General features: G+C 37.5%; 1 protein-coding gene across 5 annotated transcripts in view; it reads left to right on the forward strand.

Moving 5' to 3' along the window:
* LOC120538985 (transmembrane protein 150A-like) overlaps positions 1-26,218 on the forward strand; it is a 115,149-nt gene that overhangs the window by 59,524 nt on the left and 29,407 nt on the right. The gene's annotated exons all lie outside the window — the stretch shown is intronic.

Raw genomic sequence — 26,218 nt, forward strand, 5'->3', positions numbered from 1 at the left:
ATGTTTTCTGGCTGTATTACCAAATAGAAGATGCCTTTTTGTAGGCTGTGTTGCCAGGTAAAGGTTTTCTTGTTAGGTTAGAATGCTGTTTCTGCTGTTTATTCCTGATAAAGCTGCCAAAAAATGGAAACCAACACTGTTTAACTGCTGTGCCACCAGACAGAAGCAGTATTGTGGGTTAAAGCTGCATCTGTCTACCTGATGGCTTTGTCACCAAATGGAGAATGCTTTGGTCTGGGGATTATGTTGTCAGGTAGATCATCTTCTACTGGATGAAGGCTATCTTATTTGGTTCAAAGGCGTGTTCCAAGGGGGAAAGTTTCTCTTTGTCTGTCATAACCTGGATTGCTGGGTGAAGGTTTACTGGGTGATAGGGTTTTTTTGTGCACTGCTGATGTGAGTTCAAGTTTAAATCATTTAATGGACCCTCTCATTTAAAAGAGGTTTGTGGTAGACCATTAAATGAAGATGGCTGAGCTTTCATTAAGCCACATGCCAGAGACTGGATGGCCTTGAGACCTGTCACATGTAGTTCTTTTGGCTTACAGTTGTCAGGTCTGCTACTGTATAATCTCCTTTCCAACCCCCCTAGTGTACAGAAAGGTGCCAAACACTTACAGCAACCAGTCTGCCTGGTATAGTCTGAACCTCCTTGCAAAGCTGAGTAAGGTGCCCATTGCCTTGCATTGAAATTGAGGAAGCAAGTCTAATTAGGAACAGTGAATCTGCTGACAGATGCAATGTTTGCTGCAGTGAGAGCCTGTTTGGTGTGATGTGTTCCATCCCTTCATGCTGTTACTTGTTCTCATCATAACTGAATTACATCAGTGTTGCACATTCAGAGCCAAACATGGCTTGCTTCAGTGTTAGATTCATTGCACATTGTTGCTAAGTGTAGCAGCTTGAAATGAAATTACCTTGTTTTCTGATTCAACAACAACTTTGAAATTATTACTCTCTGCAGCCACTACTTCTGCCCCAGTTTCTCTCTATGCAGTCTGAGAGCGGTATGTTTGTTGTAAGTGTTATGTATTTGTTCAGGATCATCTTGTAAAAAAAATTACTGTAAAATTATGCCAGTTGGGTGAATTGGCATTGCCAAATTAGCCTTAATGTGTGTTTATGTGTAAGTGTGTTCAGCCTGCGATGGACTGGAAGTCCAGGAATTATTCGTGCCTTGTGCTCTGGAATGGGCTCCAGCTGCAGGATAAACCAGTTTGGGAAATGGATGATGCAAACATGTGAGGAAAGTTTTGTATTTATTTTATGTTTTTCAGTTTTCTGTCTTTGAGCATGAGATTTTTGTTTTCTCTTAACATTCTAAAGGCTTGAATGTTATGTTAAAGGGTGGTTGTAAATTAGTACAGTATGAGAAATTGTAAATTGAAATTGACTTGCATCCTATCTAGAGATAGTTTCTACTTTATTCCTGATGTTTACCTTTGAACCCTAAAAATTGTACTGAAAAAAGAATATTAAAAAAATGATATGTACTTCTTACTAAGTGGAAATTTTCATTACTTCCTCAGAGCATCTAGATATAGAGTTCATGTGCTGGTCACTGTTGACATTTTCTGCCTTTTAATAGACTGCTGGCTAAATGTAAAATTATTAACATATTATCTTGGCCTGTCCAAGTTATTATCAAACTTGCTACTGCTCAAATGGAAAACGAGTAAGAGAACTCTTTTCTCTAAAAGCTCATAAAAATAAAAAATTAAGCCCAATGCTTTGTTGGCTAAGTAGCTAGACTCAGAGCAACTAGGAGATGGCCTCAGATTCTACTTCCACCTCAGAAATCTTTCCATGGTTCATTCTTGAGCTCTAATGATGCACCATGCTCTTCAGAAAGTTGAATTTTACCATTCTTGTAACGAACATTGGAACAACATGTTTTGTATAATAAAGATTGACTAAAATTAGCTGTTCTGGTAATTAGGATGTGATGTTTCTAGTAATAATAACAGATTATTTATTTTGTCTGTGATAAGCTTTAATACAAAAAAACTATTTAATACTCCAGTATTTCCTCTTGAGTTAAAATTGGTTCTCTAATTTAGTTCTGTATGCAGCTTGCAATGGAGTGGCCACCCATGTAGGGTGCAGCCATGCTTTCCATCTAATGATAGTCAGAACAGGAGCTGCCATGCCACAAGCCAAACTAGATTGAAGTGATTTACAGAAAGGGCCGAGTGGACTTTTTTATTTTATTTTTGCTTTAGATTATTAACATTAATGCATTACTTTGATGTTTTTTATCCTCTTTATTGCATTGCATTTTTAAAATATGAATAATTTTGTGAGACACAGTGATAAAGCAGGTTGAACTGCCACCTGTTTCATATCTTTACTTAGATACATGCTGAATGGCATTTGAATGTCACTTGGTATGTGGATGACATTAAAATATTTCAGTTATTAATGCTATTGTGTACTTTCAAAATTTAAATTCTGCTGTGATGTGTATTTCATTCACTTTGAATAGATGAGTTTTTTAAATTTGTGCTAGTATGTTTTTCAGTCATACAGCATGTTAATTTTCTGTACCCACTTATCCAATACAAAATCTCGAGGGACTAGCATTACTGAGTCCAAGGCTAGAAATAACTATGAAGGGATGCCAGTCAGTTGCATTGCACACTCGCACGCACACCCCTATTCAATCAAGCCAGTTAAAATTTAAAATTGTCTATCAAGCTTATTTGCATACCACTGATGCTCATTTCAATGAATTGAAAGGCAAAAATGAGGATATTACTCAGATGGTGGAATATCATGGATACTGTGAATCTTTACTGATTTTTATCATACAGAAGTGACTTTCTTCTTCTGTGGCCTATATTGGTGCACATGATGTCACCCCTTAACTCAAACAATAATAAATAGTAATAGGTTTAAGAAGAAAAACATTTACCATATGGCCCAAGTGGGCCATTCCTAATCAAATTATTGACCCTGAATAGCTTGTACGCTGCCTAGTGCACCTACCCACAAGGTTTATTCCAAAACAGTAAGGAATTTAATTCATCATATTATCACATCTAGATGCAGGTATATAAGCTTATTTTTGCAATACTCAGGTTGCCATGTTATAAAAAAAGACTTTACCGTGCTTGAACGTCTGTTGTCCTGAACAGAGTTTGACTTGAGCTCTTCCCTACTCTTTTTTTTTCCTGCAGTATGTTTCTGCCCTATTTGACATGTGTCTGTAGAGGGTCTTCAGTTTAACCAATTACCTAAGTATCTGTGCTTCAAACTCCTTTTGTCTTCTGGTATTTTTTTTCAACATTTGCCTTGTACCTTTCAAGACACTTTTGCCTTTTACGCTTTGTCTCCTTTTTTATGACTATATGCCTGTATTCCTTAGATCCCAGCCTGATGTGCCGGTCTGTGAACAGTGCAGCCTTGTGATGCTAGCTACTCGAAATAATAGCCTTGCTGCTGTCCTTTAAAGCAAAATAAAGCAATCATTGTTTGCTTAAGTCCATATTCTAAAGTATAATAATTAAATAGACAGAAGGCCAGAAAAAATAGGTAAAGGAAAATGCAAATAAAAATTTTAGAAATGGGTCAAAAATCACGAAAGCTTTCCAGAAAACAAGAGTAGCGTAACTACAAGCTTTTGCAGAGAAACTTAAGCACAATACTAGAGTGAAGAGTCTTATCCAGCTTCCTCTTTTACTTTCCTTGCCCTCCCAATCAAGTTACTGCCACCTGATTACTGTTGTACAGCAAAAGATAATGGCAGGAGAATGCAAAGGCTAATTGTATTAAAAATTAGTGCTTAGGTATGGCACCTCAGCCAGATCTTAACAGAAGACTATGTGAGCACAGGTTTTGATTTTCAAACAAGTCAATAAAAATTTTGTAATTTTCTGACCCACTCTATCCACATCAGTGTCGTGAAAAGGGATGGAGCCTAGCCAAGCTAGGATAAGGTGCAAAGCAGGAACAACCCCTGGACAGGGTGCCAGTCCATGGCAGGATGAACACATACATCCACAGACTAGGGTCAATTAAGTGTCATCTGTTCACCTGACCTGCATGTCTTTGGACAGTGGGAGGAAACCAGAACACCTGGAGGAAACCCACACAGGCAACATGCAATCTCCACGCTGAAAGGACCTGAGATACAGACTCTGGTCACATTACTGCGAGGCACTAGAGCTACCACTGTGCCACCGTACGCCATCATTAAAAATAACAGAGCAAAATGTTTTGAATAGTGAATCATATTTGGTATTAACTTTAGAATTCCTGAAGCTTATGAAGTCTTGAACCCAGTACCTTCGGGTTCTAAGGCAGCAGTTCTTACCTCTGCGCCGTTCAAAAATTTGTGTAAACTCCCGGTCGATTGACATTTGAGCTTCGAGTTTTTAACTCATTGACAGCCACATGTAAATCCATCTATCCATCCATTATCCAACCCGCTATATCCAAACTACAGGGTCACAGTGATCTGCTGGAGCCATTCCCAGCCAACACAGGGCGCAAGGCAGGAAACAAACCCCAGGCAGGGCGCCAGCCCACCGCAGCACATGTAAATCGAATGTTTTTTTTTTCTTTGGTTATATTCTTGAAAAAAAGCATGTGTTTATTTAATATTTGGACTAAAGCCTTCACACATTATACACTTCTCATCATTATTAGTATAACATGGAAAAAGTTTCTGCTTTAGGTATGTGTTCAGCATTTCTCACATTTCCTTTCATCCTACACTTACCCATATCTTTTTAGACATGGAACACACATGAAATATTCCAAATAACAATATTCTGTATTATTTACCCTATACAACTCCAGGCACATGACATGCAGATAAGGAGCCTTGGCTTGAGCTGGGAGAGTTGAACTCCGTCAAGGTGGGGGATGGGACAGCAAGCTGCTTGTGCTGATTGACGCATTTACAAAACAAAAAACGCTGATAAAGAGGTGCAAAGAAATTTAAGGTGGGCCGAGTTTTTTCGTAGACCTTTTCTGATACTTATGCTCAGAAGAGAAATCTAAGAGAATTTAATACCTACAGTTACAAATGTAGAACTACATTGTATTGCTGACAACTGAGCATATCCTGCAGTGATTTTAGAGTTTAATTTATTGAGACATAACAGACCATCATTTAGTCCAGACCAAGTCTTGTGCTGATCGACATATTTACAAAACAAAAGATTCAGATGGAGAGGTGCGAAGGGATTTAACACTAGAATTACCAAAGCTTACAAAAAACTTGTAAATCCGGCCCACCCTAAATCCACTCTCACTTCTCTGTCAGCTTCTTTTGTCTTGTAAATGTGTCGATAAGCCCAAGCAACCTGCTATACTTTCCCCCTCAACCGTTGCAGAAACTGCAAAAACCTTTTCCAACTGAACCATTGTTTATCATGGAGTCAGGCACCATAGAGCTGTATATGCTAAAAAATATAGCGTTATTTGGAACACATGCATTTCATGTGTGAGCCGTGTCTACAGAGATCTATATAAGTGTAAGCATGACAGAAATGTTATGTACACATACCTAAAACACAAACTTTCTCCATGTTTTAGTACAAACAACCAAATTTTGACATTAAGTGTTTTGTGTGAAGACTGAAGTCCAAATATCAAATAAGCACTTTCATAAAAAACACAAATATAATAAGAACAAGTGCGCTTTTATTCAAGACTATTATTGGAGAAAAATAAATCACGTTAGTGTACATCTTTGTAGCACCTGCTTTAGTAGTACAGTGGTTAGAGTGGCTGATTCCTATTCAAATGTTTGCCGGTTCGAGTCTTCACAAGTCTCAGAATAAACCTTTTGAGTATTGAGCTGTTCTTATTGTTACTATTATACAATAAAAATATGCATTTGATTTGAGTCTGTAACAGCCCGTGTAAATGTATGGTACTTGTAAAGGTTATCATTTTTTTATTGTTTTATTCTCTCAGTCGCATTCACGCTCGCCCCAATCAGACACTGCTGTTTTCAAATAAAGACAAGCTATAACAGTGGTGAACTCAGATCGCAGAAAGAGAACAGAAGCCCTCCCCACAAGAAAAGTCCACTCGCATATAAGAACAACGCAGCTGCACCAGGCGTAAAGGGAAAAGATGGCACCATTTCAATGCAGGTCAAGGTCCGGCATCATCCTGCCAGTCAGCCTGCTTCACACCTGTCCTTCAATGAAACAGCATGGCTTACAGAGATCGCCAACGTATCATGCAAATTCCTGTTTGTGATTATGTTTTGTGATGGTCTTTACATAAAAAACATTTATATCTACCTATATGAAAGCCAGATCGAATGTTATTTACCTTGATTTAAGTACTTATCTTCCTACAGCATAAAGTCACAAGTAGACTGCAGAGCTTCCTCTCTTTTATCGACAAGGGCATGCTCACAAATTTCACGTGTAATGCCATGAAAAATGCCAGCTCACTATTCAAAAGGTTTATTCTGGGACTCGAACTGGCAACCATTTGAATAGGAGTCAGCAACTTTAACCACTGTACTACCAAAGCAGTCACTACAGGGATGTACATTAACGCGATTTCTTTTTCTCCGGTTATAATCTTGAATTAAAGCGCACTTGTTCTATTATATTTGTATTTTTTGTGAAAGTACTTATTTGATATTTGGACTTCAGTCTTCATACATTATACACTTCATGTCAAAATTTTGTTGTTAGTATTAAAACATGAAAAAAGTTTGTCTTTTTAGATATGTGTTCAACATTTCTGTCATGCTTACACTTACATAGATCTTTGAAGACACAGAACACACATGAAATGCATGTGTTCCAAATAATGATATATTTTTTAGCTTATACAGCTCTAGGTACCTGACTCCCTGATAAACAAGGCATGAGCTAGGAGAAGTTTTTGCTGTTTCTGTGGCAGTGGGAGGATGGGATAGCAGGCTGCTTGCTCCTTGGGCTTATCGATACATTTACAAGACAAAAGACGCTGAATGGGGATGTGCAAGCGGATTTAAGGTGGGCCGGATTTAAGAGTTTTTTCGTAATGTTTGGTAATTCTAATGTTAAGGTGGGCCGGAATTGCAAGTTTTTTCGTAGGCTTCAGGAATTCTATTGTTAAGTGTGTGAAGTGGACTGCCAGTCTCAAGATGTTATGAGAGCTTTGCAGTTGTGGGGCACAATGTTAAAAGAAAGCAGTGAAATGCAGAGGCCAAGTAAGAATGGCAAAAAAGAGTGATTCTATGACTGTGTCTGTGTTTTAGTAGAGTTAATGAATTGCAAATCTGTTGAATTTTTAAAAACATGGAAAGTTTTTTTAGGCATATATTTCCACTATACTGGAAAGCTTCAGTGAGTTTATAATTTTTTTTTTTTTACTTTAGTGAATGTATACTTGTGTATAGACGGCAACCTTATTCTATCTCCTGTCTTAAAACTACTAATTGTAAGGGTTATGAAAAGGGCTTAGATGCTAAGTTCCCTGCTATATTTTCTTGAGAGGCATAGATGATTCATTCCTATGGCCAACACAAATATTTAATCAGTTCTTTCAGAATTCACCGTTAGCCAGCATGAACCGTGACTTTAGTGGCTGGAGATTCATTCCACTAAACTGAGTTACTATATAGAAATCCCAGCACAGAGGTTATGTGCCAGCTGGCTACCTAAATCTACACCTTGGGATGATTATGTACCTTTTTTCAAATGTAATAATATTTGTTCATATGGGCATCTTGCTCCATGCATGTATTCAGAGACTCTAGATTGGTGTTTGTCTTGAAATGCAGATTTCAGTGTTTTCTTTGTAGGTCATGCACCCTGCTGCGAATTATGGCTCAAATACAAATGAGCTTAATTTTTCTGTTTCTCGGCAGCATCATTACTTAAGTAGGCCTTTGGGGTTTTATTATAAATTACATTGTAGCTTTAAGTTAACAGAAATATGACTATTCTGGAAAAGGCCAAAGATTATGCCGGTGTAGTTTGCTTTGAGAGATGAAGCTCTCACCTTGAGATGTGATATATAAAGATTGCAGAAATGCCAAAAATTAAATAATCAAGTAATGGTTGCTTTACAATTGTTTGTATGTATTTCTGATCTCTTTTCTTTTTCGCTTAATTCCTACGTAGGTTAATTTGGAGGCGGCATGGTGGCGCAGTGGTGGCTGCTGCCTCGCAGTTAGGAGACCCGGGTTCGCTTCCCGGGTCCTCCCTGCGTGGAGTTTGCATGTTCTCCCCGTGTCTGCGTGGGTTTCCTCCGGGAACTCCGGTTTCTTCCCACAATCCAAAGACATGCAGGTTAGGTGGATTGGCAATTCTAAATTGGCCCTAGTGTGTGCTTGGTGTGTGGGTGTGTTTGTGTGTGTCCTGCGGTGGGTTGGCACCCTGCCCAGGATTGGTTCCTGCCTTGTGCCCTGTGTTGGCTGGGATTGGCTCTGGCAGACCCCTGTGACCCTGTATTCAGATTCAGCGGGTTAGATGATGGATGGTTAATTTGGAAAGGTTCCACAGATATATCTAGGGTGTAATGATGTAGGTGTTTTGTAGAGCTGTTTTCAAATTTTGGTGAGGGCTTTTACGTTAGCATGCAGGCCATGGGCAAAAATATTCATGGCTGTGGTGGAACAGAGGGAGCCCAGTTTAGTTAGAAAGGCAGTATTCGTCTAACTACAAAGATGTAAGAAGCTTCACAACTTCTCAACAAACATGAACCATGAGGAAGAGAACTGTCATGCAAGATAGCAAACAAACTGGCTTTTAGCATCCCCAGCAAAGACCAAAACACATAAAAAGTTAAAGTAATTTCCCCATACCCAGTGTTGATGGCAAGAGGCAGTTTTCAAAGTCTTGCGAGACATCATTTCTGTCTTTGACCTTTAAGTCAAATTAACAACTTCACACTCTCATCCAGCAGTTTAAAATTTAGCTGTGTTTTCACTGCTAAATTATAAATGATTAAAAGTGAAAACAAAATTTAAACTTTAACTATGTCTTTGTCCATGATATAAAACCGAATTATTAATGGCCTTGAAAAACTGAAGTTATGTTTCTAGGCTGACTGAAAATAAGCTCCAGTGGTCTTACTGTCCAGAATTTTACTGTTTGTCAGGAATGCTAAACATTTATGGCAGAAGCATGTGTGTAACCCCAGCCCCATTTGATTAGATGTGTGTGTTGGGGGGGCGGGGTGCTTGGCACACTTACCCAAATTTTGTTTATTTTGACTGCTCCTTTCCAAAACTTCCTGCTCTGTCTTGCTGACAAAGCACCACTCAGTGAAAGGTCACCAGCTGAAGTTACTTTAAATGAAACGTGTGTCTAAACATAGCCATTAGAGGAGGAGGAGGAGTGAATAGCTGTCATTTGTGAAATCAACAGGGCTCATTCTAGCAATAACAGTATAAGCCTACTGCCTGCCTGGATATGCTCATATTGCACAGATACACATGCAGTATATAGTACAGTAACAGTAACATTCTGCACCTGCAGTAAGGAGCCCATAGCTTCTTTATAGATCTGCCCATTTTGTTAACTTGTCTTTTTTAGCACTCACTCATTATGGGGGTAATTTAAACCTGTTCCCACTCTGAGAACCAGCTACTAGTTATGGTTTATTAGTTACTGTGGGAATTTGACATTCTCTTAGATGTGCATTAGTTTATGCATGAATTTTAAACTAAATGATTTGGTTCAGGTGTTTTGTACTCAAATTACAAAATGCTGATACTCTGCCTCAAATTATTAGTTAAAAAAAGTTTTAAAATGAGACAAGCAAATGAAATCTGTGCAGTTTTTATTTTTAGAAAATTATTTTATTTGCAGCAGTTAATTACAAGTAGCTTCAGTTTAGTGGGAGAAGAAACAATGTGGATATTTGAGAAAAATATAAAAGTATTTTCCCCTGCTCTCAATGCTTATTGACTTATTGTTTAGTTTCAAGCATACAGTGTGAACATATATATTGATTTTTTAAAAAATAATGAAATGGTGAGCTATAGCATATTCTGTTCTTTTGCTCAAGACATAATATAATCAAACTCAACTCAACAAATTCTGAGTCACAGGGAGCCAGAATAAGGGCACACTCACACACATTCCCACATACTCAAAACTTTGGTTTGGAATCAAAAATTAACCAAACTTGCGTTTCTTTTGGGATGTGGTCAGAAAACTGGAGGAAAACCCACACATTTCAGAGAACATGCAAATTTCATTGACTTGGCATAAGGTTCAAACATTGGGTGCTATGAGGTGGCAGGAACACTAACTACTGTGCTACCGTACATCAACTTTAGTTCTTGAAGAGTACCACAAACTGTGTAAGACAACTTTATGTCAGAAAGCTTTGTTTAAAATCAGTTGCCATATGTTACCCTTGAAGTTTGAGGATTTTGCTAGCTTCTAAATAAACAAATAGACTACTGGGTCTGCAATCTGACCAAATTCTTGCTTATTTTTTAGCCTACCTCCCCAAGTTACTAAACATTGCATTTTTATATGTGTAATGGAATCACTGTTCTTCATTATTAAAGAGGAAGTCATGTTTCCCTTGAATTCATTTTTTCCTGTAAAGGTAACTATTGATTCAAAAAAGACAATTTATTCCTGCCATTTATTTAGAGTAGAAGTGAACAATGCAATTTCAACCATCAAACTCCAAAAGTCTTCATTTATATATTATTTTTGAATATGTTAATTGTATTATGGTATGTAAGCTCTCCCATTTATTTACTGAGATCATTTTATTCTAGTTTGTGACGCAGGATTGGATTCCAGTGTTGTGTAATATTTCTTTATATTAAAATGCTTTTTGATGCTAAAAATAGTTTGGGTATAATACATTTTGTTTCAGATGAAAATAGTATTTAATTATAAAGGCTAAAAGGAGTTACATTGTGTCTTTGTGGACCTTGAAAAAGCATATGACGGGGTACCTAGAGAAGTGTTGTGATATTGTATAAGAAAGATAGGTGGCAGAGAAGTATGTAAGAGTAGTACAGGATATGTACAAGGAAAGTGTGACAGTGGTGAGGTCTGCGGTAGAACTGACGATTGCATTTAAGGCTGAGGTAGGATTACATCAGGGATCGGCTCTAAGCCCTTTATTATTTGCGGTGGTGATGGACAGGCTGACAGACGAGATTAGACAGAAGTCCCAATGGACTAATTTGTTTGCAGATGACACTGTGATCTGTAACGAGAGCAGGGAGCTGGTTGGGGAGACCCAGGAGAGGTGGAGATATGCTCTAGAGGGGAGAGGAATGAAGGGGGACCAATACAGAATACATGTGTGTGAATATGGGGAAGGTCAGGGGAATGGTGAGGATGCAAGGAAAAGAGTTGGCAAAGGTGGGTTAGTTTAAATACTTGGGATCAACAGTATAGAGTAATAGGGATTGTGGAAGAGAGGTGAAGAAGTGAGTGCAAACAGAGTGGAATGGGTGGACAAGAGTGTAAGGAGTGATTTACGACAGACGGATATCAGCAAGAATGAAAGGGAAAGTCTACAAAACAGTAGTAAGACCAGCTATGTTATATGGGGTGGAGAAGGTGGCACTAACGAAAAGGAGTCAGAGCTGGAGGTGGCAGAGATAAAAATGTCAAGATTTGCATTGGGTGTGAGGATGATGGACAGGATTAGGAACAAGTACATTAAAGAGTCTTCTCAGGTTGGATGGTTTGGAGGTAAAGCCAGAAAGGTGAGATTGCTTTAGTTTGAACATGTGCAAAGGAGAGATACTAGGTATATTGGGAGAAGAATGCTAAGGATGGAGCTAGCAGGCAAGAGGAAAAGAGGAAGGCTTAAGAGGAGGTTTATGGATGTGATGAGAGAGGACATGAAGGTGGTGGGTGTAATGGAGCAAGATGCAGATGACAGGAAGATGTGGAAAAAGGTGATCTAAAGAAGAAGATTAATTATAAACTTCTTTGTATCCAGCCGAGAATTGATTCATCTTCAGCCAGATTCTGAAGGGGTTAGTCTCCTGGCTCCCATGAACCTAAATTAATTAAAGTGGATGAGTATGGTACTGCACATTAGGAGTGTACACTTTAATATGTAGGTGAAATCAGCTCAGCTATTCTTCATTGGTGCTCCACGGGTCATAATTAAGGTGTCTGTACCCACAGGAGTAAAAGAAGAGCCTAAACAGGATAGAAGGGAACCATCAGGAAGATCAATCAAGAAAGTATGAATGAGAAATCAGTAGAATAAGTCAGTGTGGTGGGAAGAATACAAACCGCCTGAGGGAGTGAGGGGAATGGTACTCCTACAGAATAATACAGATAGGAGGTAGTGATTGAGTGCTCCAGGGTTCCTTTTGGACCAAGGACAGGTAGTTGGATGATGGAGTTCCAACTCCTAGCATCCCAGCACTGGATGACTAAGATGGCTGGCATGAAAGCAAGAGAGGGGGACCACAACTGGCTGAGAAGGCAAAAAGTGTGAGCAGGGGAGATGAGGGAGAGATGATTTGGGCTCCGAGTGTGAGAATGAAAGGAAACCCGATTATTGGAGAAGGGAGTCTCTGCAGAACAACATGGGCGTTCCCCAAGCAGTATGGGCGGGTTTCAAGCATCCAATCAGAGAATGTAATGGGCGTTCCCCAAGCTGTATGGGCTTGTTTTAAGCATCCAATCATCGTTAAACCTTTTTTTCGGTGACAAAAAACATGGAAACTGGAACACAACCTGCAAAATACAACTGTAACGGCTTGGTTCTGCCACTAACTTTCAATATTTAAAATATAATACATATATATATATATATAAAATACTGGGATGTGTAATGTGCCTGTTTTGCTCAAGTACTAGTCTCTGCAGAACACTGACCTGAGTGGGTGGATTTCAAGTACTGGAAGTGTATTACAGTGGCCGGTTTCAAAGCGTTGTAATGATTGACTAAAACAAAAACTGGGTGGATTTCAAGCAGAGTAGGCGGGTTCCATTGGAGTATCTGATTGGCTAAAACGACAACTGGGCGGATTTCAAGTTAAGTATCTGATTGGCTGTGTGACAGGACTTCTTATCATACCGGAAAAAGAATCTTAGTTTGGATGCATGCAGCACAGCATTCAGAAACAGTGGCGGCGGATCGGATGCAGTACATGACCCGGTGTAATGTGCCTGCTTTGCTCTGCATTAAGCGGTACAGTTCCAATTTATAACCACACACATCCACATGCGATCTCCTGCTGAGCACGCTTTTTTTAATCAACCTACCATTCTTCCGGATGTTAATGTCAGATACGCTGCACATTACATTTATTCTCATTACTGTGCACCTTGCAAGTAGTAGGTTGGACCCCCTTTTACTGTATACAATGACACTGCAAGTCCCCATCTCAGTTGAATTAAACATTGAAATCACACAGCACAAGGCTTGGCATTAAAAACAATGTATAAACCACAACCAAGGCAGGTAAAAGTTAGTAAAATTGACATGTAAAAGGTAAAAATATAAAGTGCTTAAAAGTGTATGGTGTAATGAATGCCAGATTACAGCAGCCAGTACATGTATTATGAACAAGATTTATGAGTATGGATATTAAAGACATTCAAAGAATGGTAGGTTGATTAAAAAAAGCGTGCTCAGCAGGAGATCTCGTGTAGATGTGTGTGGTTATAAATTGGAACGTCTTTAATATCCATACTCATAAGTCTTGTTCATAATACATGTACTTGCTGCTGTAATCTGGTACTCATTACACCTTACACTTTTAAGCAATTTATATTTTTATCTTTTACATGATTGTCAATTTTACTAACTTTTACCTGCCTTGGTTGTGTTTTATACGTTGTTTTTCATGCCAAGTCTTGTGCTGTGTGATTTCAATGTTTAATTCAACTGAGATGGGGACTTGCATTGTCATTGAATACAGTAAAAGGGAGTCCAACCCGCTACTAGCAAGGTACACAGTAACGAGAATAAATGTAATGTGCAGCGTATCTGACATTGACATCCGGAAGAATGGTAAGTTGATTAAAAAAAAGCGTGCTCAGCAGGAGATTGCGTGTGGATGTGTATGGTTATAAATTGGAACTGTATCGCTTAATGCAGAGCAAAGCAGGCACATTACACCGGGTCATGTACTGCATCCGATCCGCCGCCACTGTTTCTGCATGATGTGCTGCAAGCATCCAGACTAAGATTCTTTTCCCGGTATGATAAGAAGTCCTGTCACACAGCCAATCAGATACTTAACTTGAAATCCGCCCAGTTCTCATTTTAGCCAATCAGAAACTCCAATGGAACCCGCCTACTCCACTTAAAATCCACCCAGTTTTTGTTTTAGCCAATCAGAAAAATGCTTGGAAACCGCCCACTGTAATACACTTCCAGTACTTGAAATCCGCCCACTCAGGTCAGTGTTCTGCAGAGACTAGTACTTACTGTAGATTATTGACTATATTTTACTCATAGATTTTCCCTTATTGGAATTTATTTATTGATCTTATTATCCTTCAGATAAGAGCACATATTTTCATGGAACTATTTATTATTTATTTAATGGAGCTGCATGGCACTTTGTTTTGGACACTTTATTGTTGTAGAATGAAATGGCACAAAGCCCTGATTTGTACCTGTCTTGTTGTTTTGTGTAATCATTCACCCTAGTCCATCTCGGTTTTTGACTATTGATGTCCTGAGTTCAAATAGGAAAGCTGTGATCAACCCAGGCATCACAGTCTCAAAGTATTGAAACTATTTTTCAAATTTGATTCTAGAAAGTTTAGCATATATGTGTATACACACAGTATTTTATTAACATTAAATATACTAAAACAGAAAAAGTATGATTTTCAGTTAATGGTAATTATTATAGTCATTTTAGTCCTTGTTTAGGATTACGTTTTTGGTAAAAAGGAAATTTTTGTAATGTAATGCATTGAAGGGAGACATCGTAATGTTTCTTCTTCTAGACACATAACACATTTTTTATCTGTGATCAGGAAGTATGACTGTACTCGCTTTGTACCTGATAACAGAAATGGATAAACCATTTAAACATTGGATGAATGAATGTCTTTTACTGGATCTTGAGTTATAATATATCCTTTTTAATTTTTATTGAATGAGCTTATTCTTACTAAATTCCTTATTTGTTTTAATCAATGTGTTACACTGTGTTATTAATATTTGTGCATTACATTATTTTGCTGACACCTTTACTGAAAGGCAACATAAAACATTTATGTTACAATTGGTTACATTGTCTTGGCATAAGACAAGCAAATATATTGTCTAAAATAATAACAGCAATAATGGAAGCATGGAAAAAATTAAACAAGACTTGCATAGATGGTCAACCCTTCATCTCACACTAGCTGGAAGAATTAACACTGTTAAGATGAATATTCTTCCTAAACTCCTTTTTTTATTTCAAAACATCCCAATATACATTAATAAATCATTCTTTAGGCAATTAGATTCAACAATAACCTCATTTATTTGGAATTCAAAACATCCACGCATCAAAAGAGCGACCCTACAAAGACAAAAGGCAGAAGGTGGCATGGCTCTACCTAACTTCCAGTTTTATTACTGGGCAGCAAATATACAGGCGATAAGAACCTGGACACAAATAGAAGAACATACACAGGCTTGGACCACAATAGAAGTAAAATCCTGCAGTACTTCTTTGTATTCCCTGCTATGCGCTCCAATAAACACACGCTATCGGCAATATACAAATAACCCAATTGTGCTCCACTCACTTAGAATCTGGAACCAATGTAGAAAGCATTTTAAGACGGAGAAGCTTCTATCTGTGGCACCTCTGCAAGAGAACCATCTCTTTCAACCTTCACAAACATATGCAGTTTTTAATATCTGGAAAAAATTTGGAATTAACTTGCTTAGAGATCTTTATATAGACAACGTCTTTGCTTCCTATGAACAATTACATTCCAAATTTAACATTCCAGCTACACATTTCTTTCACTATCTTCAAATCAGGAACTTTGTTAAACAGAACCTTCCAGATTTTCCTCATCTTGCACCCTCATCCATGCTGGAAAAATATTGCTCAATCTCAAGGACTTAGACTCCATCTCTGCAATATATAAAATCATTTTACAATCCCTCCCTTTCAAAGATCCAAGAGGACACTGGGAAAAAGATCTCTCAATTAATATATCAGAAGAGGAGTGGAAAGTAGCAATGCAGAGAATTCACTCAAGCTCCATATGCGCAAAGCATACAATTATACAACTTAAAATTATTTATCGAGCAGATCTGTCTCGACTAAAACTCTCCAAAATGTATCCAGGGCATGATCCAACATATGAACGCTGCAAATTAGCTCCAGCCTCACTAGGTCACATGTTCTGGGCCTGCACCAAATTAACATTATTCTGGACAAAAATTTTTAATTACCTTTCAGATAGCCTTGGACTCACAATCCCTCCTAACCCATTAACAGCTGTGTTTGGGGTTCTTCCAGAGGGGCTTAAAGTGGAGAAAGACAAACAAATTGTGATTGCATTTACTACACTTTTGGCACGCAGACTTATTCTGATAAACTGGAAGAATCCAAACTCTCCTCTTTTAAGTCAGTGGGAAACTGATGTGTTATATTATTTGAAATTGGAAAAATCAAATACTCAGTTAGAGGATCCGTACAGAGGTTTTTCAAAACATGGCAGGATCTAATCAGTAATATTTTAAAATAAGTTCATGAAGCATAGAGAATTTATTAATTTAGGTATGTTTAAAAGCTGTAAAATTTTTATGCCATTTGGCTTGCTCTCTCTCTCAAGGGTGGGGATCGATCTGTTCTTAACTCTATTTTTCTTTTTGTAAAAACTTGATTGCTTTGTATGAAGTGTAATAAAATTAATAAAAAAAAAAATAAATAAATAATAACAGCAATAATAAATAAAATCAAAAAGAATGTTCATAATTATGGCAAGTACAAAACATAAGAGGAATATTTAGTGCCGAAGCTTAAGCAGTGTTAATTTGAGGAGATAACTGTGTATTTAGTTTGGATCTTGTCCAACAAAAATATAATCTGTTCTACTATGTAGAAAAGGCATACAGGTATGTGACAGGATAGAGATGGTGGACAAGAAAGATAAAGGTGCCACCACTTTGGTCAAGTTATTTAAAATTGCCTAATTTTTACACTATTTAAGAGAAACAAATCTCTAATTTCAAATCCTTGTAGTTTTCTTTTTAGCTTTGTTGCATGTTTTATTTTAATAATCTATGTGTTAGTGCACTGGGCTGCTGTTTAACACTAGAATTACCAGAGCCTACGAAAGAACTCGTAGATCCGGGCCACCTTAAATCCCATCGCACCTCTCCGTTAGCATCTTTTGTCCTGTACATGTGCCGATAAAGACAAGCAGCAAGCAGCCTGCTATTCCATCCCCTCACTGCCGCAAAATGTGCACAATGTTCTCCCAGCTCATGCGATTGATTATCTGGGAGTGAAGTGCTGTAGTTTTAGTGGAAATAATAGATCGTTATTTGGAACACATGCATTTCATGTGTGTTCCATTTCTACAATAATCTGTGTAAACACATTGTTAAAACAGAAACGTTATTCATATTTTAGTAGTAAATGACAAAATGTTAGCATAAACTATATAATGTGTTAAGCCTGAAGGCCAAAGATCAAATAAACACTTTAACAAAAGGTTCAAGGATGATACAACAGCTTCTGTGGCGTAGCGGTAAGATGTGCTAACTTGTAATCAAGAGTCCCCGGTTCGATCTTGACTGCCTCCTATATTTGCCGTTTTCAGTAAGAAATATATCTAATGATGTTTTAATACAGTTAAAACCATTTCAAATTTAAAAAATCTGTACTCAATACAAAATTAAATTTTTATCAGCTGTTATGTATAAACACCCCTGTCCAGATCAAAATATGCCTTCTCATCAGGTAATCTAAATCGGAAACATTTTTCCATCCATCCATTTTCCAACCTGCTGAATCCGGGGTCTGCTGGAGCCAATCCCAGGCAACACAGGGCTTAAGGAAGGAACCAAACCTGGTTAGGGTGCCAACATTTTTATACAGTATTATTTGATGTGCCTTGGATGACAGTGTAAATGCTTATCCAAATCATGGGCCAGCATGCCTTGCAAACACCAAAAGGTTCTATATTAACAGTCTGCTTGAAAATATTAATCCACGTAATAATGTAACGATTCCAAGTATGTTTGACCCAGCATAAACTGAAGCTAATGAACTTTTAAAGATAAAGCAGTTACTGGAAATCAACTGAAGTGACTGAATTTTTAAATGACATTAAACTTGTTGAACTTCATATGACATTTTTATGTAATTTATTTATTTTCCTTCTGACTTGTTGAGGCCAAATCTGAATCAGGTTTAAGGGAAATATTCATTTTCAGATTTTATAACATAACTGTTAAATCTAGATTCATCATTGTATAAACACGCTTATTATTTCTTTGATTTTGTGCTTTTGAAAACGAAATGATTCCATTTTAGACTTCTAAAGAGTCTTAGATGAAATAGTGTCCAGAAGCAGGAAGAACCAGTTTCTGTCTGGCTACATTTATACTCCTTCACTAGCATAAATAAGCCATTTAGCAAAATTATATGTACTATTACTTAAACGGCAGCTTAATGCACTGGTGCAAACTGACCATCACCAGTCATCACTAAATAAAACAGTAATTACTTAAAGAGATAAAAAGTACAAGGTAGAGATGAAACATGAACCTGAAAATCAACCCATTTGTTTCTCTCCCTAAAAAATGGAAAAAAATTTGTGGTTATTAGTGAAATTTAAAAACCTTTTAACTCCCCATTTTATGATAATGAATGAATGTGATTTATGTTATTTTGCAGGCTCAAATTCAAATTTCACCAACTTATTATCATTTGTACATAGTTAATTAAAATTCTTACTTGCATGTCTTCTGAAAACTATAGCACAATACCAACAACAGACAATGAATACAACAGACAGTCCATACACAATCATAAAATAAAAGCAACATCAGAGGATATATGAGAGAAATATTCATGCAGTTGCCAGTATGAGCAGCTGCTGAGTAACTTACTAGAATCCAACTGAAAACTTTCAAATATGCTGGCACTGAAACAGCGCCTGCATCATGTCAACACCTTACTTAGGACATTATCACATAAGTAATAAGGGGCAAATACAGTGTGATGATTACAGACTTCCAGCTATATGAAGCATTGGTCCAGCTGAATGGTGTGATCAGTGTGTCAAATAAGTTGATCAAAATTTGAATTCTGAATTAAAAAATGAAATGAAAAAAGAGTGGTGAAATGGCTGAAAAACTGACCACGGTGAACATTTATTTTACATAGCAGTATAATTAATAAATTAGAGAGTACAAAAATGATTCAAGAATAATGAGAGAATTAGTTGTATGCATAGAGAAGCCCATACAATTGCTCTGAATGGCAAAGGTTGCTTATCACATACAGCTTTTAATGGATCTTCAGCAGATTCTGTAGTACTTACCATATATTGTAAAAAGTGACTTTATGAGTAATTGTAACAAAAAAAAAAAATGAACATTTTCAGCTGTTCCTAGCATACTCTTGCCACATGAGGCCGGGCATTGTCATGCACCAGGAGGAACCCAGTACCCACTGCACCAGCATAGGGTCTGACAGTGGGTCCAAGAATTTCATCCTGATACCTAATGGCAGTCAAGGTGCCGTTGTCTAGCCTGTAGAGGTCTGTGCGTCTCTCCATGGATATGCCTACCCAGACCATCACTGACCCACCACCAAACTGGTCGTGCTGAACGATGTTACAGGCAGCATAACATTCTCCACAGCTTCCCCAGACTCTTTCACGTCTGTCACGTGTGCTCATTTTGTAGGGCTCTGGTAGTGCTCATCCTGTTCCTCCTTGCAAAAAGGTGCAGATACCGGTCCTGCTGATGGGTTAAGGACCTTCTACTACCCAGTCCAGCTCTCCTAGAGTAACTGCCTGTCTCCTGGAATCTCGTCCATGCCCTTGAGACTTTGCTGGGAGACACAGCAAGCCTTCTGGCAATGGCACATATTGATGTGCCACCCTGGAGAAGTTGAAGTACCTGTGCAACATCTATAAGGTCCAGGTATCGCCTAATACTACCAGTAGTGACACTGACTGTAACCAAATGCACAACTAGTGAAAAAACAGTCAGAAAAGATGAGGAGGGAAAAATGTCAGTGGCCACCACCAACCATTCCTGTTTTGGGGCTTTTATTAATTTCATTAACACCAAAGCAGCTGAAATTGATTAAAAACCACTTCTGCTACTTAACTGACCAGATCAATATCGTAGAAGTTTCATTTACTTGATGCCATATTCTGATTAGAAAGTCTTCCTTAAATTTTTTGAGCAGTATATTTCTAAACATTTGGATGTATTCTCACTGTATGTTTCTTTGGATGAGCAAGGGTGTACATATGGTTGTAGTTGGATTTTATCTTCTTTAATAAGGACTAACATTTGGATGTTATCTTTGTGAGGATGAATATTTCTGTACATCTGGTTACACTTAGATCTTTCTTCCTAAGGACAAACACTTCTGTGTTTTCAATTGCAGTTGGATGTAATCTTTGAGAGTCATTATTTTTGTAACTGTATTAAGTACTTGTCTTGTGTCTTAGGAACAATGTATATGTACATTGCTATGCACAGCTATATTTTTTCCTGAGGATAAACAGTTTGGTGCAGGCTGCACTAATATTGAATCTTACTTTATGAAGAAAAAGATTTCTGTGCATTTCAGTGCTCACTATGCTCTGCTCATGTTCATGCATACATTTAGTGAGAATATAATGAATTACATATTTTAAAGTGGGAAGCAAAACATTTCTATACTTACCATCATTATACAGCTATACATAACTATAGAGAATGGGAGCAGATTAACACTAGAATTACCAGAGCCTACGAAAAAACTCGTAATTCCGTCCCACCTTAAACTGCTTCTTAAATCCCTTCACACCTCTCCGCCAGCGTCCTTTGTTCTCTAAATGTGCTGATAAAGAGAAGCTCGGAGCAGCCGGCTATTCCATTCCCCACCAATTTAGAACGTGCACGAACTTCTCTCAGCTCATGCCTTGATTGAGTATCTGGGAGTGAAGTGGAGTTTTAGAGTGAAATAATAGATCGTTGTTTGGAACACACGCATTTCATGTCTGTTCCGTTTCTACAGTAATCTGTGTCAACACATTGTTAAAACAGAAACTTTTTTATATTCTAGTAGTAGATGACAAAATGTAGGCATAAACTATATAATGTATGAAGCCTGAAGTCCAAATAGCAAAGAAACATTTTCACAAGAATAACACAATTGCACTTTTATTCAAACATATAACTGCAGAAAGAAAAAGCCGCCTTAACATGCGACATTGACACCAGTTTACTATAACTGACTCCGTGGTTCAATAGATACAGCCCCCGCTTGGGAATCAAGGGGTCACGGGTTCGATCCTGCGCTCCTCCCTTTTGAGAAGTGAACTGTTCTTAGTCTTACTGTTTTAGTATAAAAACATACATTTGATTTCAGTCTGTAACAGCCGGTGCAATTTATGATCTTTGTAAAGGTTAGCTTTTTTATTTTTTATTCACTTTTCACTCTCTCAGTCGCGTTCAGAATCAATCCATACAACCCCATCTGACACGGCTGTTTTCACTAAAGACGCGCTATAGCTCTGCAGTGTACCACGATGCAAACTAACTGTTAATATTTGAATGTGATGATTTTATATAGCACGGAATGAAAATCTTCACTTCTTAGCATTGCACCATGCAAGATGTCGTATCAATCGCCTACTGTATCTTGCTTTCTTTTTTCTTCGGTTATACAGGTAGTTTTGAATAAAAGTGCACTTGTTTTGTTTGCGAAATGAAGTGTCTGCGTGCACTTTCGTGGCATTACACGTGTATTTTTGAGCATGCCCGTTTGAGCAGTATAAAAGTATTGAAAAGTATAACAAAACAACGGGCAGATGGGGAGTGTCTGATGATTGCATATAGCGCCGAACTTACTGCTCTTTACTATTCTCTCCTCTGCGTGCCCTGGAGTACAAAAGAAACAGAATACAGACGCGCTATAGCTCTGTGCTGTACCACGATGCATACTAACGCCCAAGGTTCTGACACACAGACGCTGGTGAAGCTGCCTTCTTCGTATCTCACCGTCACTTGATTTTCTTTTTATTCAGTTTTATTGAGTGTTCCTGCCAGTCCCCGCATGTTGCTGTATGCTGGATATGTTCATATGTATTGTCTCTTTCTTTCAGGTGTGTAATAGAAACCACAGCATAGAGAGAAGTGTGTACACTGCTTCTTACAGAAAAGGCGATGGAAAAAGTGCACTTGAATAAAAGTGCACTTTTGTTATACTTTTACACCAATATATGTTCCTGTGTTTGAACGACACGGGCAGATGGGGAGTGTCTGATGATTGCATATAGCGCCGAAGTTACTGGTCTTTACCATTCTTTCTTCTGCATGTCCTGGGTGCAAAAGAAAAAGCATACAGCAACATGCGGGACTGGCAGGAACACTCAATAAAACTGAATAAAAAGAAAAGCAAGTGACGGTGAGATACGAAGAAGGCAGCTTCGCCAGCGTTTGTGTGTCAGAACCGGGGCGTTAGTATGCATCGTGGTACACTGCAGAGCTATAGCGCGTCTTTAGTGAAAACAGCCGTGTCAGATGGGGTTGTATGGATTGATTCTGAACGCGACTGAGAGAGTGAAAAGTGAATAAAAAAAAAAAGCTAACCTTTACAAAGATCATAAATTGCACCGGCTGTTACAGACTGAAATCAAATGTATGTTTTTATACTAAAACAGTAAGACTAAGAACAGTTTACTTCTCAAAAGGGAGGGCGAGGATCGAACCCGTGACCCCTTGATTCCCAAGCGGGGGCTGTATCTATTGAACCACGGAGTCAGTTATAGTAAACTGGTGTCAATGTCGCATGTTAAAGCGGCTTTTTCTTTCTGCAGTTATATGTTTGAATAAAAGTGCAATTGTGTTATTCTTGTGAAAATGTTTCTTTGCTATTTGGACTTCAGGCTTCATACATTATATAGTTTATGCCTACATTTTGTCATCTACTACTAGAATATAAAAAACATTTCTGTTTTAACAATGTGTTGACACAGATTACTGTAGAAACGGAACAGACATGAAATGCGTGTGTTCCAAACAACGATCTATTATTTCACTCTAAAACTCCACTTCACTCCCAGATACTCAATCAAGGCATGAGCTGAGAGAAGTTCGTGCACGTTCTAAATTGGTGGGGGGATGGAATAGCCGGCTTCTCTTTATCAGCACATTTAGAAGACAAAGGGCGCTGGCGGAGAGGTGTGAAGGGATTTAAGAAGCAGTTTAAGGTGGGACGGAATTACGAGTTTTTTCGTAGGCTCTGGTAATTCTAGTGTTAAGCTGATGCAGCACATAATTAAGTCTAAATGGATGTTACAATTGTAGGTCAAGAAATCATACAAAGAGCTACCAAAGGTGATGTTTTAATGTAGAAACATCCAGAATGGCTAATAAATATATTAATTGTAGGAAAGGACAAAAACTAAACACAAACAACACACTGCTAAATATTAGCTGAAGTCTTTTTTTAAATATTGTAACAGTTTACAATAGAATTAAAGAAGAATTCCTTTTGAAATGCCATGTACCATTTAAACCATTCAGTCTAATAGTAGCTTTGCAAAGTGCTGTGCCACACTCATTTTCACCTACTTGTAGTTACAAAATGCATCATGAAAGAACAGCAGATAGAGTTAGTGGTGCAGGTCACTTTCCCCTCCTTCATTCTGGTACAAAACATTGGCATTCTCATAACTTTATTCATGGGCTTAATCCTCAGATCATAAGGCAACAACAACCCTAACAACTGCATAGATGTGACAAAGATGTGTTATTTTTATTTATGTATTGTTAAATATTGTATTTAATTTTTGGTGTGTATTTTTTCTTGGTATTATACTACTGTGACTAAAAGTAAGAATCTCATTTTAAATTATACGCATAACACTGAGCTTAAACTTGGAACTTTGGCCAGATCAACTTAACTATTATACTACAGGTGAATAATCATTGTTGTACTGTAAATAATGTTGTAGACTATGTCTTTTAAATGTAAAGATGCAGAATAACAAAATCCATGTATTTATTCATGGAAAGCAAGTCATGACATTGGGTTCTTTTATTTAAAGACATTTATAACTATGTAAATGTTTATGAACTAGTAATCTGTTATGCATTTATAGTTTGTTATAGGCGTCTTAATGAAAGTTATTATAAAGTGTTACAGAAGTAAAACTACTTTGTAGTTAGATTTAATAGTTGCTCAATTAGCTGTGTTTTATCAATCTGAAATCAGTTGTTTCTAAGTGTGCCATTAAAATAACATTAAAATTTAAATAAAATAATGAGGTGAATGGATCAATGCTTTGGTGTTGGATGAAACTCAATCCAATGTACGGTTTTTCAGAAAAAGGTTCATAAAAGATGCAGTGGTATGAAGTGTAGTCTGCAGGTGGCAAGTGCAACTTTTGTTTACAGAAAGTATTTAATTTGGCTTCAGAATTCTAATATAGTAAATGTAAATTTAGATATCAGTGATGAATTTTGTTTTATGGAAAGCATTGCAAGGTAATTGTGGTACTTAGGCCACATTTTGAGTACAGACAAAGGTTTGGGAACAACCATGGTAACCAGGAGATGAGGTGCATTTAAAAGATACCAGGAGCTTTTACTGTTTTGACATCAAAACGAGAATCAGAATAAGAATCACTTTTATTCACCAGTACGTAATGTACAGGAATTTAACTTGGTAAATTTGGAGCTGCTTATAACAGAATACAGCATCACATACAAATAATATAAATATCATAAGTTAAAAAGAAAAACTTCGTACAAGGTTGCAGAATAGTACAGTTATAAAGGAGATGTGCAAGTGAATGTGTGTAGTGCACACACATATATGTACATATACAAAGAAGTCAGGCTAGGTTACTGGTCTGAGATGGCTATGGCTTTGTTTGTAATAGTTGTGTTAAAAAATTTGAAGGATTCCACCATATTCATATCATTCATTTCTAGTGGGAGAGGTTGTAACTGTTATTTGCATAATTTAGTAACCATTTCCACTGTCTTGGAAGTATTGAGCAGTAGGTTGTTGGAAGTACACCAAGACACAAAACAAGACACCTCTTTTCTATAGTGTGTTTCATTGCCATTAGTAATTAGACCAATAATGTTGGTGTCATTAGCAAATGTAATGATTTTAACTGAAGGATTAGTGGATCTACAGTCATTGGTGTACAAGGAATAAAGTAGTGGGGAAAGTACACAGCCTTAAGGGTACCTATGTTAATATGGAGATATACAGAGAGGTGGGAGCCCACACAAACGTATTGTTTACAGTTTACCAGAAAACTGTAAATCACTTTACACTTTGCTGGAGCTGAAGGGTAAAGTTTATCAAAGCTGTGTGGGGAGTAGTATGCTTTATGAGAGTGAGACTTGAAGTAAAGCTGGAAAAAATGATAAAGTGGACGTGCCATGGCCTGAGGGGGAAAACAGAAGTCCAAGTTAAGAGAAAGCCTGGTGTGGAGTAGATATGTGTTGTGCCAAGGACAAACAGACAAAGCTTGGCTGATGGGTAAAGAGGTGCAACAAGGTGCACATGGAGATGATGAGTCCTAGAGGGGGGCCAAAGAAGATGTGGATAGATAGATAGATAGATAGATAGATAGATAGATAGATAGATAGATAGATAGATAGATAGATAGATAGATAGATAGATAGATAGATATTTTATTAATCCCCAAGGGGAAATTCACATACTCCAGCAGAAGCATACATATAAGAACAATATTAATTAAAGAGTGATAAAAATGCAGTGCAAGGTGGAGAGTGCAAACAGTATGTCAAAATGTCAAACAGTATGAAAAATGGGCTTTATAAATACCCATGGAGATGTGAGGAAAAAGATTTGGTGGGCGCAGCTGGCTAACCAGGGTATACGGGAATATGACCCTTAAACTATTGATGATGATAAGATGATAATGAGTAAAATAAAATGTATGCAGTTGCTTAGATTTCACAGGTGTAAGGGAATCAATAGAAATTAAATATTGATATGTATTATAAATATTACAATGACATTGATGTATAAAACTATTATAATGCACTACTTGCTAAACTTAAATGAGACACAATGCTACAAGCAGTTTGATAATCTTTCACTTATCAT

The sequence above is a fragment of the Polypterus senegalus genome, chromosome 1, assembly GCF_016835505.1.
Source record: "Polypterus senegalus isolate Bchr_013 chromosome 1, ASM1683550v1, whole genome shotgun sequence".
Lineage (NCBI taxonomy): Eukaryota > Metazoa > Chordata > Cladistia > Polypteriformes > Polypteridae > Polypterus > Polypterus senegalus.